The sequence below is a fragment of the Equus caballus genome, chromosome 17, assembly GCF_041296265.1.
Source record: "Equus caballus isolate H_3958 breed thoroughbred chromosome 17, TB-T2T, whole genome shotgun sequence".
In the NCBI taxonomy this organism is placed as follows: Eukaryota; Metazoa; Chordata; class Mammalia; order Perissodactyla; family Equidae; genus Equus; species Equus caballus.
Genome location: NC_091700.1, coordinates 49,457,378 through 49,475,889, shown reverse-complemented (window position 1 = coordinate 49,475,889; position 18,512 = coordinate 49,457,378). Strand labels below are relative to the sequence as shown.

At 40.5% G+C, this 18,512-nt stretch overlaps 1 protein-coding gene and 1 non-coding gene across 5 annotated transcripts in view; both read right to left on the bottom strand.

Annotated features, from left to right (window-relative positions):
* Nucleotides 1–18,456, bottom strand: part of ELF1 (E74 like ETS transcription factor 1) — a 108,447-nt gene extending 89,991 nt beyond the window's left edge. Inside the window, exon 1 of one of the 4 annotated variants that reach the window (XM_023621662.2) lies at nucleotides 17,890–18,456. The gene's annotated coding sequence lies outside the window, so the exon portion shown is untranslated. Of the gene's footprint in view, nucleotides 1–17,704 lie in introns of all 4 variants that reach the window. The other 3 variants (XM_023621664.2, XM_070239839.1, XM_070239845.1) reach the window with 3 other exon arrangements.
* Nucleotides 17,788–17,859, bottom strand: TRNAE-UUC (transfer RNA glutamic acid (anticodon UUC)). Its single transcript has one exon. It is a non-coding gene; the product is annotated as a tRNA-Glu (tRNA).
* Nucleotides 18,457–18,512: the final 56 nt, after the last annotated feature.

Here is an 18,512-nt window from a genome sequence, read left to right as displayed (position 1 = left end):
AATGTTTTGACTATAGTTGTAGGTGTATGGATTAGGAGGAGGCTGTGACTATAAAGAAAGAGCATGAGAGAGTTTTGAGGGATGATGGAATTGTTCCGCATCTTCATTATGGTGGTGACTACACAAGTTTATACAAGTGTCAAAATTCACAGAATTGTATACTGATAAAAAAGGTCAATTTTACTTTACGATAATCTTAAAAATAAAACAATTTTTTTAAAACTCCAATAGCCCCAAAACTCATTACTCCAGTTCATAATCACGAGAAAATATCAGACAAAGTCATATTGAGGGACATTCTGCAAAATATCTGACCAGTACTCTTTAAAGTGTCAAGGTCAAAAAAGACAAGGAACCATCACAGATTTGAGAGGATTAATGAGACATGACAACTAAGTGCAATGTGCTATATCCTGGATGAATCCTGGAGAAGAAAAATAATATTAGTGGGAAAACTACGAAAACCCTAATAAAGTCTATAGTTAATAGTATTGTACCAATGTTAATTTCTCAGTTTTGATCATTTTACTGTGATTATGTAAGATGTTAAAATCAGTGGAAGCTGGATGAAGAATATACAGGAACTCTGTACTATTTATGCAATTCTTCTGTAAGGCTAAAATCATTTCAAAGTAAGTTAAAAAAAATTAAATGCCAGAATCTTTAGGAAAAAGTAAGGTTTGCAATAATTTCATAAAGCAAAAATACATTATGTCTTTCTCTTTCAAAAGCAAACCAAGGCCATCCTGCGTATTTTGATTACTTTAGCCTAAGTTTGATTTACCTGGTATAGGTTTTACATACTCTGAGATCATATATGTTACCTGAAAGGGATAAAACAGATTCTACCATAAATATATGATTTATTAGCCGTGCTCACTTCCAGTGTATATGTTTATAACTTTAAAAATTCTATCAACATTTGACTTCCCAATTCAAGAATGGTGTCTTTTTTTTTTTAAAGGAATTTCTCATAGAATTTCTTCTTATTCTTACTAAAAGAAAAAAAAAATCCTTCAACAGCCTACCAGCACCCACAGAATAAACTTCAATACAAGATATTTTTGCATCTTGATTTTGGTCTACCATATTATAGCCTCACCTGTAGCCATTCCACCTCCCAACATAAAGCCTATAATCCCAGCTTTGCTGAAATCATTAATTCAGAGCATGTCATGCTTTCTAACTCCACATTTGCTGGCCTTCCCCACCCAGTGAATCGTCTGCAAAGCCTTTCTCTTCTCCACCATTACAAGGAAAAACTGGTCACATCCTCCTTTGTGCTCCCACAGTATTTTGCAAACGATCTAACAGATGCATGAATCACACTGTTTATCCAGTCATACCCACATTTATGCATTGCTACAGTGTGCAAAGCACTCTGGTAAGTTTTGGGGACCTAAAGGCCAATTGATTTCTTCATAACTCTTCCTGCCTACTCTGCTCAAATATACAGTGCTCGAAATACGGTGAAGAACACTGTATTTTTTTTTCATGTGTTTACATGTCTCACTGGTCATTTATTTCAGCCTGATAGCATTCCTGATCACAAAGTTGTTTAATAAATATTTGCTGAACGAAAACATTCAGAAGTTCAACTAAATATTGGCTCAATGATAAATCTGTTGATTTCACACAGTCCATACCATTCTCAGGTCATTTCTCTATAAGTTTAAATTACACAAAAAGCAAAGCCCCTTTCTCATTTCCTGAATAGTCCAAATTTGATGAATAGGTTGGTTAGGCTCTGTCTGGCAGCCCTGTTGGGGGATCACGTCCATGGTAGTAAAGCTCTGCACTTGTTAAGAGAGACCAGCTTCTGGATTAGTCCCAGGGTTCACACCTGAACATCACACAATGTTAATAGACTATGAATAAAATTAGAGACAGAGAAGGGGTGGGAGGAGATGACAACCATAAAGAAGAAAAACCCCCATTAGATTAGGACTGATTTTCCCATCATGGCCTTCTCCTTCAACTTTTGGTTTTACGTCCCTTTCAGACTTTTACTTAGACAGCCTCCTGTCAATAAACTTCCCAAATTAGAAGCAAAGCTAGTAAACATTTCAGTAAAAAGGAATATTCAGCTAAGGTATTTAGCCTACAGGCTTCATTTATTCATGTTTCATAACACCATACAGATGGAACAAATAAGGACTTCTTTGAACTCACATTTTACTAGCATCACAAAGGATACCTTCTAGCTGTAGCTAAGCTGCTCTGCTGCTCTTCTTCCATACTTGAAACCATACCATTGATACAAACGAAACTTTAAAACTTACAAGTATTTTAGATTTACAATCATTTTAGGAACTATTTCTTGGACATATACAATGCTCTAAGTATTTTAATGTTCTTGAATTTCCACCCCCAGGTCTCACTCCTGAACTCCAGATTCTTCTATCCAACCTGACATCTCCCTTCAAATGTCTGACAGTCTTCTCAAACTTAACCTGGCCAAACCTGAATTCCTGATCTTCCCTCCAAAGCCTACTCCACCTACAGTTTTCTCTAGTCATCTTGGTGGTGATTCAATACTTCTAGAGGCTCAGACCAAAAATTTTGGCTCTTGACTCCTCGTTCTGTCACATATTCATACCTAATCTGTCAGGAAATCCTGTTGATTCAACCTACACATAGAATCCTAAAACCACTCGACTTCATCATTATTATCATGCCCCAAGTCACTGTCTCTTACCTGCATCACTGCAGTAGTCTAAGTAGCCTTCCTGCTTCTGTTCTTCTCTCCCTACAATCTAGTCTCAAAGCAGCAGCCAGAAGTAATCTTTTTAAAAAGATAAGTCAGACTGTATCACTCTCCTGCTTCAAAATCCTCCTATAGCTCCTCTTTTCACAAAAAAAGAAGTCTTCATAACTGCTTACAAGACCTGCAAGATCCTACCCTGGCCCCAGCCTCTAGATCATATCTCTTACTACTTCCAGCTCTGCTTTCTCCCTTCTAGTCACACTGACCTCTTCTTGCTATCCCATGAACACATCAAGCATTCTTCTCCCCAGGTCTTTGTACAGCCTGTTCTCACTGCCTGGGGAGCTTTTCTGTTAGACAGCCAGGTAGCTAACTCCTTTACTTCCTGTGGTAAACTGCTGCAGTAATAGCTACTAATTTGTTCATACTTACTATATGAAACATGACTTTGCTATTCTCCCATCAAGAGGCAGAGTCTACTTCTCCAGTCCTTAAATATGGGACTGGCCAAGTGATTTGCTTTGGCCAATGGAATAATAAGAAATAAAACATAAGCAGAGGCTTGAAAAGTATAGGCACACAGGGGCTTACTCTCTCTTGCTCCTGCTTCTGCCACCACTAGAGTATGAAAGCCATACAGAGAGGCCCCAGCCATGTGAGTGAAGCTACCCTAAATTAGGTATTTAGTCCCAGCGGAGACAGATCTGATCTGAAGAAATACCCACTTAACCCACAAACTCAGAATCATAGAAAAATAATAATATAGGTAACTAAATCTAGGAATAGATAGATTAAATAGAATATTTTTAAAAAGAGATCTGATACTATTAAAAAAATCTGACACTATATACAAACAGATTATAATAAAAATGGCATCAATAAAAACATTAAATGCTAGTTTTGGAAAAAAAACAAAGAAGGGAAGATTTTCAATAGACAGTATTTGCTAAAGATTTCAAACCACTGCTAATCATTAAAAAAAAATCCCTATATCACATTATTCCAACTAGAGAGTTAAATGTAAAAAAAAAAAAAAGAAAAGAGAAAATATAAACATTTGTATACTACTTGGTAAGAAATGTCTTTCTATGTATGACACAAATGGCAGAAAAAAGATAAGGAAAAGGATGACCTCTGACTACGTAAAAATTTAAAAGCACCATAACCAAAACAAAGGCAAAGGACAAACTAGGAGGAAGATATGACAAAAAATCCTAAAGGAAAAAAAATAGCAAACCTAGTCTTCAGTTTGACTTACACAGGCGAATACATTTATTGAAACTCAGCAAATGCTTTATGAAAAATAAAGTTCTTGCTCCACTTAAAAAACCAAAACTAGAAATCTTAGGCCATATATTGTGGGTGTGTAAGAAAGACAAAAACATAGAACTGCAACAGTCAGCTTATTCTCAAAGAAAAAAGCCTTGGCCTCTTCATCAAAAGACTGACCAACGAACATGTAATTCTGTTTTAAGTTAAAGTAAAATGTTTAAAGTAAAAAAGATTCATGTATTTAACTTTAAGTAAATTTTACCTCAAAAGAAAAAAAACTAAACAAATATTGAAACTATAATCAATAATAAGCATGTTAAAATATTTAGATAGACATGTAATACAGCCTGCAACTTACTTTGGATAGAAGGATAAATGTATGATAAACCAAATATCATAAAATGTTAATGGTAAAATCATGGTGGCGAGTATATGAGTTCATTAAAAAATTTCAAATTTGCTGTGTGTTTAAAAACTTTCATAATAAAATGTGGGAGAAAAAAACACTATTAATTGAATCAAACACTAATAGAAAAACGGGCACTGGACAGGAACAGGCACTTCACAAAAGAAACGTGGCTAAACAGAAGAGATGTTCAACAATGTTAATTCTCACAACCTCAGAGCAGAAAAACGGTACCATTTTTCACCTATTAAGATAGTAAAGAGTAAAATAATTAGAGAGGGTGTAGGGGAAATAAATGGTCTCACACTCTACTCATGAGAGTAAAAGAATTCATTCCAGAAGGCAATTTCACAATCAAAAAAAGCCTTAACGTATCTTTCATGGGGCAGTTTCAGTTCTAGGAATTTATTCTAACAAAATAAATACACATGCAAAGACACAGAAAGACATTCAGCACTATTGTTCAAAACAGTAAAAAGATGGAAACAAACTGTTACATAAATCAGATATTACAGAAACCAAATCTCATTATATGGAACATATCATATTATTCAGTTGTTAAGAATGATTATCTATACGAAGTAGTATAGACATGCAAAAATCTCCACAATACATTTAAGTGAAATATGCAAGTTACAAACAGTACATGTGACCGCACAATCAACATTTGTACATGTCTGGTCCACATCACAATATCTGAAGTAACGGTCAACTAAAAGTTAACAGTACTTATAGTGGCTAGTAAGATTTTTATGTTTTGTATTATTTCTCTTCATTATTCGGTATTTAAGTTGCTTCTATGTGCCTGGCACTGTTCTGTAGACTCAGGATACGGCCAGACCACCTGTAGACCCAGGTAAACAATTGAGGCATAGTCCCTGCCCATGTAGGAAGGAAATCAACAAAGTGACATGAAGGGTGACCAAGGAAACCTACTTTAGATAGGGATGGCCTCTCTGAAAACGTGACAGCTGCTGTGAGACCTGAACGATAAGGAGCCAGCCATACAAAGAGGCTGGGGAGGAATACTATTAGCAGAGGAAGTTATCGAGCAAACAAAGGCAATGTGGTAGGACGAAGCACCTCTGCTCTCAGAGTGCAGGGAGGAAGGAGGACGAAAGGGGTGATTAGACATATGTGTGTAGTGATGGACTGTAATTAGTCTTTGGGTGGTGAACACGACGTAATCTATACAGAAATCGAAATATAAGGACGTACGCCTGAAATTTACATAACGTTATAAACCAATGTTACCTCAATAAAAAGAAAAAGAAAGAAAGCAAGCAGCTAGAGAAGTACTTATCCTGAACATGTATCACTTTTATAATCAGGAAAAATGATCAAGCTAGTTTCACCCTAAAAAACAAAAAACCTTTACCACTACCTCAATCATACAGGCAGATAAAGTTTTGAAGATCTTCCCTTGCTAAGTGCTTGACATACATATCTCATTTAATCCTCATGATAGAGCTATTAAAGTGCATTCAGAAGACTTCAAAGTAGAGCATTTTTAGGGCAATAATTCTCCAAAGCCAGTCCACAGAACAGACGCATGAGAATCATCTAAACAGGCACTCAGGACACATGCACGTGCGCATGCACACACGCCCACACACACTCCTGAGTCCTACATGCACATGCTCCTGAGTCCTACACCTAAGATTCAAATTTAGTAGGTCTTAAGTGGACCCAGAATTCTCTATTTTTTACTGCCCAGATGACCAGAAATTAGTATAGTGACAAACAGACCTTCGTACCTCAACAAGCCTGACTGCACCTGTATGTATATGGTCCCAGAATACCATATCTAGATTAAGTCAGTGGCAAGGTCATATTTGTGTTTAGCACATACTATTTAGGGAATCAGCAAGGTGTGTAATATATTTTTCAAATATTTCATAGCTCTAAACAAGGTTTTTGGGTTTTTTTTAAAGATTTTATTTTTCCTTTTTCTCTCCCAAAGCCCCCCAGTACACAGTTGTGTATTTTTAGTCGTAGGTCCTTCTAGTTGTGGCATGTGGGATGCCGCCTCAGCATGGCTCGATGAGCAGTGCCCTGTCCGTGCCCAGGATTCGAACCAACGAAACATTGGGCCGCCTGCAGCAGAGCGTGCAAACTTAACCACTCAGCCACGGGGCCAGCCCCTAAACAAGGTATTTTTTAAATTCAGGCTTTACCTTAAAAAAACGCCAAACTCTATGATTTGACACCCCAAATGTCACACACCCCCCCCCAACCACATCAACCATTCTTTCTCACTCCCTTCACAGACAAACTTTCTCAAAGATTTGTCTATAATCCATTTCTTCATTTCCCACTCATTCTTTGACTCATTCTAATCTAATCTAATCCTGCCCCTATTCTGCCACTGAATCTGTTCTAACTAAAGTCAATGACCACACAGTGCTAAACCCAATTAACACTTTCAGAACTTGTTTTGTTAGACCTAATAAATGCTCCCTTCTGGTTTTCCCCCAATTCTGGACTACTTTCCTCAGTCTTCTCTGCCCCACCTCCTCTACCTCACCACTCAACACTGGAGGTCTTCAAGGTTCAGTTGAAAGCCTTCTTCTCACTCCAGACTCTCCCTGAGCAAATTCCCATTTCTAGGGTTTCAACTATTAAGTCAGAGTAAACAAATAAAACTCACCTCTGCTCAATTACCCTTGACAATTCCCTTAAATTCACCCTTGAAATACATTTTACCACATTAACCGGCCGCTTTGGCAACCCATATATCCTCTAACTAAATGTCATAGAACCATTTTTCCCTCTGACATTCAAGCACCAGATCAAGTAGATAATTTATAGTTAAAGGCCACAGTGTACAAAAAGATACATAACTTTTCTCCTTACTTCCACTCCATTCCACTTCCATACTCTCTGGCTTAAAACTCACGAAGGTCTGCCCATTCTGCTTCAGATTAAATTCAAAATCGTTAACTTGGGCCTATAATGCTTCATACGACCTGAAACTTACCATCCTCATCTCCCATCACACTGCACTACGATACAGCCCTCAGGACTTTCTTTCATTTCCCAAAGTATTCCCTTCTTTCCTGCTTCGGAGCATTTGCAAAATGCTACTTCCTCAGCCTCCCCTCCCTTTCCATTCCTTTCTCTCCTAGCCAATGTTTACTCACCCTTCTAGTCTCTATTTACGTGTCATTTCCTTAGGGAAGCATTTTCAATATAGCCCTTTCCACCTACTCTGTGGGGGTCACCCTGTCATGCATGTACATAACACTCAACACACTGTTTACTTGTTCACAATGTCTGTCTTCCCCACTAAACTGTAAGCTTCATGAGGATCTTGTCTGCTTTTTTCATTGTTATACCCCCAGCACCTAACACCTGAATACAAATTAGTTACTTCAATCTCATTACATATGCTTTTTACATTCTTACAATTTGCATATCCAAATATAAATTCAAATTTGCCTTTTTAAAAAATTGTGGTGGAATACACATAACATAAAATTTACTATCTTAACCATTTTTAAGTGTACAGTACAGCAGTAATAAGTACATTCATAATGTTGTGCAACCAATCTCCAGAACTCTTATCATCTTGCTAAACTGAAACTCTATACCCATCAAACAACTCCCCATTTCCCCTCCCCTCAAACCCTGGCAATCGCCATTCTACTTCTGACTCTATGACTTGGATTACTCTAGGTACCGCATATAAGTGGAATCATGCAGTATGTCTTTTTGTGACTGGCTTATTTCATTTCGCATAATGTCTTCCAGGTTCACCCATGATGTAGCATGTATCAGAATTTCCTTCCTTTTTTTTTTTTTTTGAGGAAGATTAGCCCTGAGCTAACACCTGCTGCCAATCCTCCTCTTTTTGCTGAAGAAGACTGGCCCTGAGCTAACATCCGTGCCCATCTTCCTCTACTTTATATGTGGGACGCCAGTCACAGCATGGCTTGCCAAGCGGTGCCATGTCCACACCCGGGATCCGAAACGGCAAACGCCGGGCCACCAAAGTGGAATGTGCGTACCCAACCGCGGTGCCACTGGGCCAGCCCCAGAATTTCTTTCCCTTTTAAGGCTGAAAAATATTCCACTTAAGAATATACCATATTTTGTTAATCCATTTAGCCATTAACGGACACCTGGGTTACTTCTGGCTCTAGTGAATAATGACACTATGAAATGGGTGTACAAATACCACTTTGAGACTCTGCCTTTAATTCTTTTAGGTATATAGCCAGAAATGGAGTTGCTGGATCAGACGGTAATTCTACTTCTAATTTTTTCAGGAACTGCCATACTGTTTTCCATAGTGGTCGCAGCATTTGACACTCCCTCGAACAGTACACAAGGGCTCCAATTTCTCCACATCCTCGCCAACACTTGTTATTTTCTGGGTTTTTTAATAGTAGCCTCCTAATGAATATGAGGTGGTGGATTTGCTTTCATATAAACTTCATGCACTTTCTTTCTTCCTACAAACATGTGGTAAAAAACCCTTTTAAAATATGGTCCATAAACTAACAAAAGACATTCTAGAAAGTATTGAAAATGGAAAAGAAGAAACAGCCTTTCAAAGCAGGATTTTAAGGAACAGTAAAATTGTGGTTCATGTGAAATGGCAAAAAAAAAACCCAGAGGAGAACAAATAAAGGAAAAGCATTCCCACTCATATCTGAAATTCCCTCATGTCAACTGCCTGCTTGGAGTTTCGAATTCCTCAAGCCTATGTTCTGCCTTCCATCAGGATACTTCCCTCACCGCAGCCCCACCTGTGTGCTGGGACTTTGCCTGTCAATCCCTTCCTATCATACTCTCCCTTTTTACTTCAACTCCTGCAACTGAGTCAGTGCCTGCTCTTCTCAGTGGGTGACTGAGTGGCAGGGCCCCACCCTTTCCAGTTAATAGGATCATCTGTGTCCCTCAGCATAAGAGGGTATCAGTGATAAACACAGATGTTAGGAAAGCTAGGACAAAACAAATCCCATTACAACCTAGAAAGCTTGAATTAAATGCTTAATTAAACCTGGAAACAGATAAAAAGCTTCACATAAAGCAATATATCAACACATCCTAAATAAGAAATGTATCCTGGACTTGGGATTTTGAATCCAAAAGAAACTTTAACTAAATTAAAAGATTAAATAACAAATAAAATTTTAAGACTATCTAGAAGGACTCTCTGGATCTAGAAGTCACTAGCTAAGCACCTTCCTAGAGATCTAAAATAAAGCAATAAAAAAGGTCTTAAATCAAACATATTTTTTATTTAATAGTGAATAATTTGCATTCAAAAATAAAAGATCTATTAAAATTTGTGCGCACACACACAATACACAAAACTTATGAAACAGTTGTTATTGCTTTATCAAAATTCAAGTCATCTATGCTGGAATTACTTTTCAAAGACCAAAATGCTCTATACTTAAATTTGTGAAAAGGAACCCAGTTGTGAAAAGTAAAAGGGAATGCTAACCAGCATTAATCCTAAAACAGTCACCATTCTAGCATAAAAAGGCAGATACTGTGTGATAAAGTTTCTTAAGTGTACGTTAAATAATAAACTAAAAATTTCTTTATGTAAGTTCAATGTCACAGTTTTAAAAACAGTATGATAATGAAATCATTCAAGAAAGTCAGAAAACAAATACATCTCTAACTTTATTGGCTCTTTGTCCGAATACTTAGGAAAGGAGCAAACAGACCATGAAGTATTTTGAAAGTTACTTTCCTTAAACAATATCTAAATAATGCTGTTTTTCATATGGCAGGGACCTCATGGACCCAGATAAACATGTGCATTTTCATCATTCATAGTCTACCTCGCTTAAAATTACACAGTATACATCAACTGTGTAAGATATAAATATAGCCAAAAATAATTTAGAAAAGTCACCCACAATCCTAAACATTTACTTTGAAAAGGTTAAATAAAACCAAACATTTAAAGTATATTATCATGTCTGTCATGCTACACTTTTGAGAAAAACAAACTCAGAGAAATATTTAAAATTATTAACATTATAACTGAATGTCTCTATTACCAAAATGTAAGGTCCCTAAGGTGCAGAATCAGGCAACTTAAGGGGCTAGGGGTTTAGTTGATACTTCCTCCATTATCTCCCTTAGCCTCAATATCAGATTCAGAAAGAACGCACATTTGCCAACCTCAGAAAGCTGCTTCAGCCCACTTCTGCTTTACTGGTAGCACAAATTTCAAGCACTAAATGGCTACCCCACCCCTCCTGACACCTCAGGGGATACAAGTGTGCACACCACTTACGACATTAGTCTGTACACCGCTCATCTGCTGGGAAGTTTTATTTTGCAGAGTTCAAGATGAAACCATTTCCTGAGTTGCAGAGACCAAGTAAGTCTTTCACAATCACCATTTCATTTTGGTTCAAGCTAGTTTACGAGTTTAATTTGTGAGCAGACTGCCCTTCTAAATAACATAATAAAATCCAAATTGTTTACCTAAACACAATTAAGGCAATTCATCAAAGCATGGGGAATTTCTAACAAAATTCAACTATACAAAAAATGGGAAGGGAAGGCCACTTTCACTTAAGACCAAAAAAGGGCGGGGGGGGGGTTCACATACTTCTCAAGAAATAGAACTCTCAAAGACAATATCATATGTATTATAGAATAGGATAAAAAAATTAGTACAATAGAAGGGACAAAAGACCATTTTACAACAGGACTACATGCCACAATGTTTTAACAAACACACTACTTGATATGAAATTTCTAAAGCAAAGAAATATGCCATCTAAAAGGCATTCTTGAATTTCTCTGCAACTTTTTAAGCTATTGATTGTATTTGAGATTCTGTTTATTTAAAAGCCTCAGAAAAAGTTCAGAAGGCAAACTAATTTCAACTCTCTGTTTAATGAGTATAACCACATACACCAGCATAGAAGAATCATAATCAGTACTAAAACAGTGAATTTCAAATGAATGTTCATTATAATTCTTGAGGGTTTTAGTTCTAAGTTATGTTGTCCACAGGGTGGCAGTCTCACCATCTTAACTTTGTCTCTGGATTCAACATAGAATTTCCGTGTTCAAAAAGCCATACACACATATACATACAGGTGGCCAATAACAATGTACTGTTTGACCAACCCCAGTGGCAAAAATTCCCTGTCCTCTTCCTGCAAAAAAATCTATGCTCCATAACTTCCTTATTTCTTTTAACAATATTTACTTCTTGACATCTTAAATTTTTCCTTCAATATACAACACCTCTTTTATCTGATCCTTTCTATTCTGCTGCCGCCACCTGATTCAGGGAGAGACTAGAGGCAAGGAGAGCTGTTAGCTTATTACTGTACTGCAGGAGACCCCAGTCCTTGGTCAAGGCCTAACCCAGGGAGAGTGGGAGCAGGAACAGGAACGGGAAAATGGGAGTGGACACCAAACACACAATCCTTCCATCCTCCAGTTCATCCTGCACTCTACTACCAAATTAATTTCATTAAAACACTCATCAGGGGCTGGCCCCGTGGCCGAGTGGTTAAGTTCGCGTGCTCCGCTGCAGGCGGCCCAGTGTTTCGTTGGTTCAAATCCTGGGCATAGACATGGCACTGCTCATCAAGCCACGCTGAGGCAGCGTCCCACATGCCACAACTAGAAGGACCCACAACAAAGAATATACAACTATGTACTGGGGGGCTTTGGGGAGAAAAATGAAAAACATAATAAAATCTTAAAAAAAAAAAAAAAACACTCATCAGGGGCCAACCAAGTGGGGTAGCGGTTAAGTTCTTGCGCTCCGCTTTGATGGCCCAGGGTTTGTCTGCTCGGATCCCAGGCACAGACCTACACACTACTTATTAACTCATGCTGTGGCAGGCGTCCCACATATAAAATAGAGGAAGATGGGCACAGATGTTAGCTCAGGGCCAATCTTCCACAGCAAAAAGAGGAGGATTGGTGGCAAATGTTAGCTCAGGGCTAACCTTCCTCAAAATAAAACAAAACAAAGAAACAAATAAACAAAAAACACATCATATAACCAGAAATCCCTTCTCCTAGCTAAGTAAAATCCTTATCCCAAATTCAAGCAACTTCACAATCAGAACCTTCCAAAATCTCCTATCTATATGTTCTGCATGAGTCAAGGGGATTTGTAAAATAAACTTCACTTGAAATAGACCTTCAACTTCATTCATTCATTCAAATATTTTCCGAATGCTCACCGAGTACCAAGCACTGCTCCAAGCGCTGACGATACAGAAGGGAACAAGACAAAGTCCCTGCTCCAAAATTATTTCCTGACTGGACAGTGTTGGGTGGAGAGCTGTTAGAGGGAGAGGGATAAGCCCCCAGGCTCTTCCAGCTTTCTGCAGGTAAAGGATAAAGTTCTTCCCAAGCATGGGCCACTGGAGGAAGCACATTAGGGGTTGGGGGGATGATAAAAGACACAAGAGGAGATCTGGCAGCACTGACATTGTCTGCTCAGACCCTAATCTATTTTTGCAGCGTTATTTCCCACTCCTATCCTACTTGTACCCTCAATTCAGCCAAAATGTGCTAGCCACTGTTAATGTGCGTCTGCTCCTGCTTGCTTTCTTCTTAATGCCTTGCCTCCCACAACATCATTATCACCAGCAAAAGCCTCACCAGCCTTCAAGGCCCATCTGAAATGCTGCCTCCTCGAGGCCTCTCCCCATCCCCTTTACACAAATCCAGATGTAATATTGTGCAGACCTTCAAACCCTTATGACCCGTGGCTTAATCCCCTCTGAGCATTTATCACACTGTGCATTGTATCATAATTATCTGTATACCTTAACCTCCATCAGTCATTTACTGAGGACTTGCTATATTCCTGGACTATCTAGGAGCCAGAGTTGCAGTGTTAAATTATTCCATCATTATTTTTAAACATTTAACATCCAAACGATAAATGTAAAATGTAGAGACAAAATATTCTATATGCTTTTTATTGCTTCAATCTTTTTTTAACAGTTTTGTTGATATAATTTACATACCATAAAGTTCACCCATTCAAAGAGGAGAATTCATTTTTTTAGTATATTTACAGGTATACAACCATCATCATAATCTAATTTAGAATATTTTAATCACCCTAAAAAGAAACATTGTACCTACATCAGCATTTCCTCCCCACCTCCTGTATCTGCCCCTCTCCATTCCTAGCCAAACATAATCTATCTTCTTTCTCTACAGATTTGCCTATTCTGGACATTTCATACAAACAGAATCATACAAAATGTAGTCTTTTGAGCCTGGCTTCTTTCCCTTAGCATAATGTTCCTCAGATTGATCCATGTTGTGGTATGTATCAGTACTTCACTCCTTTTTATTGCCAAATAATACTTGATTGTAAGGATACATCACATTTTATTAATTCTTCATCAGTTGACGGACATTTGGATTGTTTCCACTTTCTGCTTATGAATAATGCTACTATAAATATCTGTGTACAAGTTTTTGTGTGGACATAGGATTTAATTTCTCTTAGATATGTACCTACGAGTGGAACTGCTGGGTCATATGATAACTCTATGTTTAACATTTTGAGAGAACTGCCAAACTTTTTTCCAAAACGACTGCACCATTTTACATTTCCACCAGCAATGATGAGAGTTTCAACTTCTTTACTATTGTTTGAATCTTATAGAACAAGAACACACCATACAATATCCTTACCCTCATGGAACTTCTAGTGGAATAAGACGAGAAATAAACATCTTAATTTCAGATAATGAGAAAATAAAACAGGGTAAAGTAACCAGAAGAAAAGGGAGTCCATAGCCAGGGAGGTCAGAAAAGACCTCTCTGAGAAGGTAACATTGACCTGAGATGTGAAGAGCAGGAAGGGGAATATTCCAGTAAGTGGCAACAGCAAGAAATAAAACTGAGAAAAGAACAAGTTTGGCATGTTCAAAGAACAAAAACGAAGCCAATTTGGCTGAAGTAAAATGAAAAGGCAGAGAAGGTAGGAGACAAAGGTGGGGAGGTAAGTAGAGGCCAGATAACAACGGGCCTCAGAGACCATGGTGAGGTCTATGGATTTTAAAATGCCATCATCATTTTTTAATCCCTTATGTTTCTTTAAATACAGGTGTTCATCTATGCAAACATTTATGAACTGTCACATATCTTCTGATTGCACGCAATAGTAGCATTCTATTTTGTGGCCCAAGAGAGAACACCTAAAACATGCTAGCAATGGTGTTTTTATTTATTTTTTTTTAAAGATTTTATTTTTCCTTTTTCTCACCAAAGCCCCATGGTACATAGTTGTATATTTTAGTTGTGGTTCCTTCTAGTTGTGGCATGTGGGATGCCGCCTCAGCATGGCTTGATGAGCACTGTCATGTCTGCGCCTAGGATCCGAACTGGCGAAACCCTGGGCCACCAAAGCAGAGCACACAAACTTAACCACTCGGCCACAGGGCTGGCCCCCAATGGCATTTGAGTAACAAGACACAAACATATAAATTAATCCTCACACATTTATCACCTAGTCTTAACCAATTTAAGGTGTATGCCTTACGGACAGTACCTAGCAGCTCTGTCTTAGAATATTAAGGTCATTTTCAATAAAGCAAGCAAATAAGAACATTGCAGATCATTCTCATAATTTAAACCTAGACTTCATTCTTTTTTTTTTTTTTAAGATCGGCCCTGAGCTAACATCTGTTGCCAATCTTTTTTTTTTTCTTTTCCTCATAGCTCCCCAGTATGTAGTTATATATTCTAATTTTAGGTCCTCTTAGTTGAGCTATATGGGACACTGCCTCAGCATGGCCTGATAAGCAGTGCTAGGTCCACACCCAGGATCCAAACTAGTGAAACCTGTGGGCCACACAAGCGGAGCGTGTGAACTTAACCACTCATCCATGGGGCCAGCCCCTTGATTTCATTCTTTTAAACTGAATTCTAATTAATTGACTGCTTTTCTTCATTATATTAATTAAAAATCAATATTCAACTGCTAAACATAAAAACTATGGGCACAGAATATTCTACATGTTTCTATACTATTTGAATCTTTGAAAACAAGAATTTTTCGCATATTATTGCTAAGTTTGGTTCTTTCAAAGAGACAAAAATGTTTTTGTAACTCTAATGACATAAATGCCACTCCCTTGATAAAAGAAACTGTCACCTAGTCAAGTTAAAATTCCCTTCTATGGTTCCATCTTGATCTCCCTTGGCTCTCCCTCCAGGCACTGTGTGCTCCTGCCCAACCAGACTACTTGCCAGCCTCATACTTGTCCCCCCCTCCACCCCAGCCTTATGATACACATCCCCCACCAGGAGAAATCCAACCAGTTCTTCAAGGTCCAGGACAAACACTCTCTCCTCCAAGTCTCTTTTTCTGCCCTCTCCCCAGAGTAGAGCTGATTTCTCCTTTCTGTGCTCCTGTAGCACTTCTGCACTCAGATGTTGCCTGACCCTGTCCGCCTGGTACACAATAAATGTGTCTGCTCTTGGACAGAGACATCGTCACAAAACTACTCCCCTCAGTATACCTTAAGTACATAAGAGTAAAGCTATTTGCCACTACTGGATGCTCAGTTGAAAGTCACACCCATTTTAGCATTGTTTGGAACAATAGATACCAAGTCATTACAAAATGCAAAGTCAAGAGTTAAGCCCTCTCCAGAGGCGATTAAGGCAGAGTCGTCTTTCCTTCCAAATTCTGACCTAATTCTTTAGTAAATATTCCTTACTAATGACACGATCCCACTCTTTAAGCGAAATTTTCCACTTTCACTAGCTACTCAAGAATTGCTCAACAATTCTTGCAACTCTTTCTGAAGTTTGTGAGTGATATGTATTATCAAGAATTTATGGCTCTAAACCCAGGGCACAAAGAATGTGAAAGATCTACACAAGGTCATACTGCTAATCACGGGGACAAGATATGATTCCATTCAGTATTCCATCCACAAACCTCCTAACATGAAAAACCTGAACATCAGTTAACTTTCAAAAGCATCTGAGGGTGCTTGGTGTAGAGTAAATGTTGAAATATTTGAATTAATGAAGACGATTTGAAATATTTTAGTCGTGGAAGTTTATTTACGATGTAAAAGTAATTAATCCTGAACCACGCAGATCACATTAACAGATTATTTCAAAACTCACTGTGCAATTAAAATTATAAAACAGTTTGGGGACGCACATAATAGCCAAAACTTCTGCTCTTGTTAATGGCACTGACCAGAAACCCATCCACAAGAGCCACTTTTTCCTCCTTCATTTGCTCCCAGAGGCCTAATAGACGAAACATTACAGCTCACCCCATTTTCTAATTTCAGCTTCCATTTAAGATAATGCTTTTGTTTCATTTACAGCTCACATGCTGCTGACACAGCTGCCCCTTCTTTGTAATAAACACAGGGCTTCTATCTTTAAAAATACAGTGAAACTTTGTTAGAACATCCCCTCGCCAGTCTCCGGCCAATTTTCTCTCTTGCAAGCCCCACCTCCACCCCAGGATTTTCTATCAGCGCCGCTCAAAACGTTAGACCCTTTGGACAGTCAAATTTCTTCTTTAAAGACACTTCATCATAGTGATTTTTTTTCTCTACAGGAGGGGGAAAACATTAAACAAAAAAAAAAAGAAAGAAAAAAAGGATTCCTTTTCCCAGAGGCCTTGCCAAGCAAAAGCACTCAAGCCGGTGGCTCTCGAGCCTGCGGGAGTTTGGGGGAGCTGCACCGGCGCCCCCGACGTCAGCCGGGATGACCTCGCAGGCCGGCCGCTGCGGGAGGCCCGGGTGGACACGCGGCCGCTCGGGCGGAGACGGCAGCCGCGCGTACTGGACAGCCTGCCCGCGGGCACCGGGACTCGCCGGCCGCCACGCCGCCGCGCGGAGACCTCCGGCCCGCCCTCGACGCGCGCCCCCTGGGAGGCTGCTTTGTGTCGGGAGCGGGTGGGGATTCCCGTAAACCCCGGGGGACGATGACGAGGGCGACGAGCCGGGCGCGGGCTCCCGGGCCCGAGGACAGGGGGCAGACCCGCCCGCGTCACTTGGGACAGTCGCAAGGGGGCGGCCGAGGAGGGTGTGGGCCCGAGGGGGGCGCTGGGAGCAGATAAGGCGCGGCCCGAGTTAATCATCACCTCCCGAGCGCCTGGAAAAGGACTGCCCGGGGCCGTAGGGCAGCCCCGGGGAAAGTGAAACTCCTTCCCGACGGCTCAGCCCCGCCAGCCCGAGGCGGGAGCACAGAGACCCCGAGCGCGCTCGCTGCTCCAGCCGGCCCCGCGCCGCCCTCGTGGCTCCCGGAGCCGCAGCCCAGGTCACGGCGCCGTTAACAACTACACTAAAGCTTGTTTTGCACAAACTCACCCGGAGACCAGGGCGGGAAGAGCCGGAGCCACTGGAAATAAAATGTTAGTCTCCCCGTGCCGGTTTATTAAAACGCTATGCCGTTCCCATACCGGGAGTCGAACCCGGGCCGCCTGGGTGAAAACCAGGAATCCTAACCGCTAGACCATATGGGAAGCGTTGCTAGAAGCACCGCGGTGACTCACCTGACAAGCGCCAGCGCCGGCCGCTGCCTCGGCTCAACTCGTCGCCGCCACTTGGGCCGCTGCCGCCCGTGCCCACGCGCTCCCGAACGAGGGAACGAGCGCGGCCCGAGCGCGCGGGCGTCGCGGGGACGGGGCGGGGCCGCTCCGCCGCCTCAGGAAAGTTCGGAGGCGAAGCCCAGCAACTCGTAGCCTCGAAACCAGCTGTTTTACTTTTTTTTTTTTTTACTCCGCCAACGGCCCCCAACCTCCGGGTCCGGGTTGCTCCGCTGGTCAAAGTGCGTGCAGACTAGTTGGCAAAAGTTGAGGGCGGCGACGTCTCGGGGAACAGCTGTTTGCGTTTGGGGCGGAGGCGGCGCGCGAGCTCCCTGGCCACGAGCCAGCGAGCCTAGAAGAAGGGTGGAGGTTCTGGATCCCGGGGGTGAGGGAGAGAACAGGCGGGATGACGCGGGGACTTGAGACTTGAGGATCTGTCCTTCAGCTCAGGCCCCGTCGCGCTTTCGCCCCTTCTCGGTGACCTCAACCCCTTTATAGCGACCCCACCTCTCAGGAGCCGGGAGTACCGCCCCTGTAGGGGGAGGGGAGGGGAGGAGATTTCGCACGCGGATTGAGTCGTCTGGGCACCC